The 7461-nt window shown below is 42.5% G+C and overlaps 1 pseudogene; it reads right to left on the bottom strand.

Moving 5' to 3' along the window:
• Positions 1-6600: 6600 nt before the first annotated feature.
• On the bottom strand, positions 6601-7127 carry LOC102850081 (annotated as a pseudogene).
• Positions 7128-7461: the final 334 nt, after the last annotated feature.

The raw sequence follows: 7461 nt of genomic DNA, 5'->3' as shown, positions 1-7461 counted from the left end.
CACAGCTCTTCACTGTCCGAGAACAGAAAGCAGATAAAGTGCCTATAGAACGCTGCTTGCAGCAAGAAGTTCTTTTATTCATTGCTTACTCACAGACACACAGATATGGCACTCACAATGGGGCTTATTAGGGGAGGAAGTTGGAGAGTAGGGAGGCAAAGAATATCACAGTATTGGCCAAAGTAAGTCCAGGTTTTAGCCCAACAGTTCCAAGGCACAACTCCTCAATTAGTCTAGGCTCCAGTTTCAATTCACCAAGCAGCCTGTCCTTCCATCACTGAAGGCAAGAACAGCAAAATACAACTGTGGCCAGTACAAATGCAATAAGCTTCAGGTCACACCTTGCCACCCTTTGTCCACAGAAATGTCACAGTCTTTCCACCACCAGGATCTTACTCTCACCAGGATCTTGCTGCCACAAGCCTTGCTCAACTTCAAGTCTTGCTGTGTAGTGTGGGAATCACTCTTCTACTTATCCTTAGTCCCACAGCTGATCCTGATTTGTAAGAGCATGTTTCTGCAGTTAAGGTAGATGGAGACCAGAGGCTAAATGGCTAAAAGGAGTCAACTTTTAGTCTAACACCACAGATAGTTTTTAAAAAGCAAGTAAAAACAAATTATTTTCAAGAATTTTAAGTGTTATGTTGTTGTTGTGTGCTGTTACATTGTAGCCAAACCATAGATGACCCTTCAGCAGGATTTCAGAAACAGTAAATCCCATGGAAGAAGATTGCTCATCTGTCTCCTATGGATCAGTTGGTGGATTTGAACTATGTAACTTTGGATTGGAAGCATAATTTCTTACTACTAAGCCACCAGAGTTTAAGTGCTGAAAAGAAAAATGTACTGAAGAGCAATGATACCAATATGGAGATTAAGTTGTGCCTCATCCAAGGAATGATCTTCACAATTTCTTGCTATGCATCAGAGAGCTGGACAATTACCAAAGATGACAGAAGAAGAATTGATGCCTTTGAGTTGTGGTGCTGGGGAAGAGTGTTGAGCATATCATGAACTGCCAAGAGAAGAAATAGCTCTGTCTTGGAGAGGGTGAAACCAGGCTGCTTCTTGGAGACGAGGATTTTGAAGCTTCATCTCATATACTTTGGGCATGTGGCCAGGAGGGACCAATTCCTGGAGAAAGATATCATGCTTGGAAGGGTGGAGGAACAGTACAGATAAGGAAGACCCAGGATGAGATGAATTGACATAGTAAACGAGATAATAGCAGTAGAGGTGTTAGAGACAGGGAGTCTGGCTAGGATAGAGCAGAATTCAGAGCTATTGTGCGTAGTGTTGCTGTAAGTCGCAGGTGACTCAATGGCATGTAACAACAACAACAGCAACAACAACATGTAGCACAGAATTAATTTCTGTTTCCTTACAATCTCAACATCTTTTTTATACTTGTGGAACCTCTTGCTTTATGAGGCTAGTATCATCTACCTCTATTGAAGTTGAAAATACCAGATACTTTATCAGTCCTTTTTGTAGCTGAGAAAGCACATGAATAAGGCCCCTCCAATCAGATGGTATCACCCCAGACTTCCAAACACAAATTAGTGACATGAGGAAAGAAAGATCATGAGATCTGTGCTATTTACAATGGTAGTCTTGGCAGCAGCCATATCCAGTTGACAGAGGTGGTGGTGGTAGCCATTTCTGATGCGGCGTAGATGGCCAGAGTTGGTGTTGTTGAGGTGTGAAATGACGTCTGTGACAAAAGTAGATTAGGCAGTCGACATTAATTCTAGAGTATCAGCCAGCTCTAGTTATTGACTTTACATGGGTTTCCTGTAACCTGGCCATTTGGACCTCTCAATAGTCTGTGTACTATATACTTTTAAGATGTGTTACTTTTTCTTCTTTAGTCTGTTGATTTCTGTTATTTGTAACCGAGAACCTTAAGGGAAACATGATAGAATATGGCAGTTTGGTGCAAGTATAGGATGTGGTGATGTGACTAAGAAATGCCCTGCGGAGAGGGTGATATGTTGACAAGTCTTCAATGAGGCAGAATGTTATAGGTTGAGAAAATAGCATGTGTGGAGGTTATGACGCAGAAGTAAGCTTGATCCGTGTAACTATATTTTGGTTATTCAGTGCTTCTATAACAAAGATACCACAAATGTGTGGCATAACAAACAAAAATTTGTTCTCTTGCAGATTGTGAGGATCAACAATAGTATCTCATTGCCCTCAGGCAGGAATCAACTGATAGCTGACCCTCTAGTGTGATTTTCAGAAATAGTTACTTGTCCATCTTTCTTCAGAGGAGCAGTTGATGTATTAAAACTACCTGCCTTTGGTTTAATAGTGCAACTCTATCCATCAGAGCTCTCTTTAGGAGGCTAGAAGTACAAATTGAGGGTTCTGGCTCTATTTGTTGTTATTATTGTTGTTAGGTACTCTCGAGTTGAGTACGACTCATAGAAATCTGAACTCAGTTCTATCCTGTGCTATCTTCAGACTTCCTGATACACAAGGACCCATTACAGTACAGTATTAATCCACCTGGTTGATGGTCTTCCTCTCCTTCACTGACCTTCCGCTTTTCCAAGCATCATGTCCTCCTCCAAAGGAATAGCACCTCTTAGCAACATGCCCTAAATATGTGAGGCATAGCCTCAGCCACTCTTGCCTCTTAAAGAGCACTCCATTTGTACCCTTTCTGAGACGTACTGTTTGCTCTCTGGCTCTAGAGGAAGGCTTTATTTCTGGGTCTCCTGGTTGCAGGCATTTCCCAATGCAAGAACCTGGCTGGGTTCAGAGGACATACTCTACTCCCACTTTCTTTGGTAGTGAGGATTGCCTTTTCTGCTTGTTTTTATCTTTTATCTCTTATTGTGTCTTATAAACCACATCCACAAACCCTTCTTTTAAAATAGATCAAGCTATTATGGGATTAAAGGTTACATATCATTCTTACCCCCCCCCCTTGGGTTTCTGTGCCAGGTTTATTGGTGTACCAATAAATTTAGAGTACATCTATTTTCCCCTATGCAAAAAACTCCTTGAAGGATACAAGGAAGGAGTAGCATGAGAAAGGAAAATATTTGCTGACTGGAGAATGAGAAGCAGAGAAGACTGCATGGTAGATGGTAACTTGGATTTATGCTGAATACAGCTGGAAGCTACTGGATGAGTTACACACATGAATCTTGTTTTATGACCTACATTTTAAAAGATACATTGAGAATAAATAGTTTGTAGATAATGATTTAGAGGAGAGAGCAAGAGTGAAGAAACGAATTCCAATTAAGAGGCTTTTACAGTAAGGACAATGAGAAGGATGGTGGTAGAGGATGCCAGAGTGAGAGGGATTTGTGCTAGATAGAGGAGGCACAACTGACAGAGATGACTAATGGTTCAGATGTCAGAGCGAAGGAAAAGAAGAATCAAGGATAACTTCTAGGTTTCTGACTTAGAAAGTAGGTGGATTTTGACAACATTTTATGAACTAGTAAGAAGGGAGAAGGGAGCAACTTGAAGTAAGTTTAAGTAATTAAAGTTGTTGTTGTTGTTATGTGCCTTCGAGTTGCCTGTGACTCACAGCGACCCTATTTACAACAGCCCTAAACCATGCACCAATCTCACTGTCTCTGACACAACTACCCCTACTACCCCAGTCACTGAATCAATCCATCTCATTGAGGGTCTTCCTCTCCTGCCCTGTCCCTCCACCCTCCCAAGCATGACCTCCCTCACCAAGGACCGGTCCCTCCTTGCAACATGTCCAAAGTATGTCAGACAAAGCTTCAGAATTCTTGCCTCAGAGGGGCAGCTTGATGGCACTTAACAACAACAGATATTTGCCTCTTCTTAATAATTCATCTTTTACTCATTCAGGATTTATCCATGTTGTACCACAAGTCAAAATTTCATTGCTCTTTCTGGCTGAATAATACTAAGCTCTTTTTCCCCCCATTGTAATACTTACTTGTACATAGGGTTTTCAGAGGCCTGCTATTTTTGGAAGTGGATGGTCAATCCTTCTTCCTAGTGTGTCTTATCTTAATGTTCAGATTTAGAGGAGTATCCAACAGATAATAAGCCTTTTACAGAAAAAGTGAAACTATATCCCTTATTGTGGAATTAACCATTAGTTTTGGTGTTGTCCCTGCCCTTGGCACAAGTGTCTTGACCCACTTATTTCTTTGCTCCACCATCCATCAAGATACCCCCTCCACTTCTGCCCACTCCTTTCAAGGAAAGACTGGTCCTTGGAGAAGGACATCATGCTTGGGAGGGTAGAGGGCAGGCATTGGAGGGGAAGGCCCTCTAGGAGGTGGATTGATTCGGTGTCTGGGGTAATCGGGATGAGCGTATCTGAGACAGTGAGATTGGCACAGAACAGAGTTTAGGGCTGTTGTACATAGGGTCACTATGAGTGGCAAGCGACTCGACGGCACATAACAACAAGAAACAACAACAATACTTACTAGATAACGACTAAACTAACTAAAAACCCAAGTACAGAAAGTGCAGAGTACTTTCTGATTCCATTATGTTTTCCTGGCTGTAATCTTTACAGAAGGTGGGTGACTTTTAATGCGCGGCCCTTGGGCCTGTCTTTCATTGTTTTTGTTCAGACATTCCTCTAGGTCGTATAGCCCTGGTGTACAGTTGCCATACCTCAGTCACTTTTGGTTGCTGTGAGGCTGAACACTGTGACACTGATGTGTGAAACGCGTTAATGGTTGGCTACCCAATGCGGACAGAAAGTGGGGTGGAGCTCCCTGATTAAAACAAGCTTGGGAGGAGTGGCATCCACTTCCATAATAGCTTGCCTCCCGAAACCTTATGAACCTGGAGAGAGGATGAAAGGCTCCCAAGCGTCGAGGACTCTCCTTCATAGGGTCGCTATGAGTCGCCTGCGACTCGAGGACACTTAACAACAACAAGGGGCAGCCTGGCTTTACCCTCTCCAGGACAAACTTGTTCGTTTTCTTAGCAGTCCATGGTATATTCAATACTCTTCTACAATACCACAGCTCAAAGGCATCAGTTCTCCTTCTATTATCCCTAGTCATTGTCCAGCTCTTTGATGCATAGCTAGTGATTGCAAAGAACATGGTATGTATCAGGCACACCTTAGTATCCAGACTGACATCATTGCTCTTCAGTACTTTAGAGAGGTCTCTAACGCAGACTTTCCTAAAGCAATGCGTCTTTTAATTTCCTGTCTGCTGGTGCCAAGAGTGTTAACCATTGAGCCAAGCAAACTAAAACTGTGAACAATCTTAGTCTCTTCACCATCCATCCTGATTTTGCCAATTGGTCCAGTGGTGAGAATCTTTGTTTTCTTGATATTGAGCCTCAATCCATACTGAAGACTGCAGTCCCTAAGCTTTCACAGCAAGCTCTTCAGGTCCTCCTCAGTTTCATCAAGCAGGGTTGTGTCATCTGCATAATGTAGATTGTTGCTGAGTCTCCCTCCAATCCTGATGCCACATTTCTCCTCATAGAGCCTAATCTCCTGGATAATCTGTTCTGCATAAGGATTGAAAAGGTATGGAGACAGGACACATCCCTGGCGTACACCCTTCCCAATTTTGAACCATGCAGTGTTTCCTTGCTCTGTTCTGACGACTGCCTCCTGGTCCAATATAGGTTTCCCATTAGCACGATCAAATGTTCTGGGATTCCCATTCTTCTCAAAGTTAGACATAGTTTGTTGTGATCCACACAGTCAAACGCTTTTGCATAATTAATGAAACATAGATAGACATTCTTCATGTACTCTCTGCTTTCAGCCAAGATCTATCTAACATTATTAACAATATTAAATCAATAATTCCATTTTAGAGATGTTAAACTTTGGCTTCTAAATAAACATATGCCAAACAGGCAATATAGGCTAGGGGGTCTGAGGTTCAAGGAATAGTCAGTTTGGAAATGTTTTTATCTCTTCTGAATTTTTTTTTCTTAAAAATCAATTTTGTCTATACCTATTAATATTTTGGTTACTGTTGGCATGAAATACATTTTTTTCTAATAATCCTCTTTCAACTTTTTTGTGTCATTGGTTTAAAGTGAATCTTCTATAAACTGCAATATTTTTTAAGAGAATCATTCATTTAATGTTGATTTAATCCATTTACATACAATTGCTGATAAAGAAAACTTAATCCTGAATCCTCTCAAAAATGCTCCCAGCAAGGGCTTTGAACACTTAGGAGGTGAAAAAATGGTCCTCAGCAATCCACCAAGGAGATAAAAACATACAATCCTGAGTCAGTTTTGACTCAGCAACAATGTTAGTTTATCCAACTTTATACATTCTATTTCACTTTTTTTACTTCAACATAGCATTTTTATTATAAAAATGTAAAAATCCAGCAAAACCAGAAATACGGATATATTTTCCTGAGATTTCACATTTGTTGATTTTTGTTCATAATCTGTTTTTCAATACAATTTACATCCTCATCCCCATTCCCATCCTGATTATACAGATGCTAGCGGCAGAAAGGCCTGGAATAAATACATCCAAGGGAGAGGATAAGAGGCAAAGCTGTGAAGCTGCATGCATGCACAGGTTCAAAGAGGGAGAGGCGGAGAGTGTCTTGGGAATAAACTCAAGGTAATTAGAGGGTTTCAACTAAAATTTGTTCGGTAATCCTTGTCTTTTGCTCCATGTTTCAGGATGCGTGTGATCTCGATGTAATTGAAATTCCCCTTTTTGTTGATTGGAGCTTCTCTAGAGCTCGTCCACTTCCTCGTCGATAAAGCGGTCCCCCCATGGTGGTCAGCAGCTCTCTCAGATAGTCTTCCTGAATGGTGCCTGTTGTTTCTTCATCAAAGCAGGCAAAAGCATGTCTGATGACATCCTCTGGGTCTGTCCCATTGAGCTTCTCCCCAAACATCATGAGGAACATGGTAAAGTTGATGGGCCCTTGAGGGTCGTTCATCATGGCTTCCAGGTACGTCGGGTTCTTCCCTAGAAAGGCCAGCATATCATGCAAGTCTTCCTTGTCAATGAAGCCATCTCTGTTCTGGTCAATCATGTTGAAGGCCTCTTTGAACTCCTGAATCTGGGACTGATCAAACATGGCAAACACGTTGGATGTTGCGTGCTGAGGGTGCTTCTTCGTGGTCTTGGTCTTGGCCTTTTTGCTCCACATGGTGGCTGTTTAATTCGTCAGATGCCTGGACCCGGCTGCGCTGCGCGAGGCGAGGAGGACGCGACGACCCGGCTGTGGCTGCGGCGGCTCCAGCACTTCTGCCTCTGAGGTGGCGGCCGGAAGGCGACGGGTCCAAGTCGAAGGGGTGTTGCCGGCGCGGGCGCTCGGGCGGCGCAGAGCCTGGGGCGCCCCTTTATGTCACTTTTTACAACTATGAATTCTCCTATTTTTTGTTGTTGTTTGTTGTTATGTGCCGTCGAGTCGTTTGCGACTCATAGCGACCCTATGCACAACAGCCCTAAACCCTGCTCTATCCTGCGCCAACCACACTGCT

The sequence above is a fragment of the Elephantulus edwardii genome, unplaced genomic scaffold, assembly GCF_000299155.1.
Source record: "Elephantulus edwardii isolate Elephantulus edwardi_28Jun2011 unplaced genomic scaffold, EleEdw1.0 scaffold00176, whole genome shotgun sequence".
Taxonomy (NCBI): Eukaryota; Metazoa; Chordata; class Mammalia; order Macroscelidea; family Macroscelididae; genus Elephantulus; species Elephantulus edwardii.
Note: the sequence above shows the minus strand (reverse complement) of the source record. Positions and strands in the feature narration are given on the sequence as shown.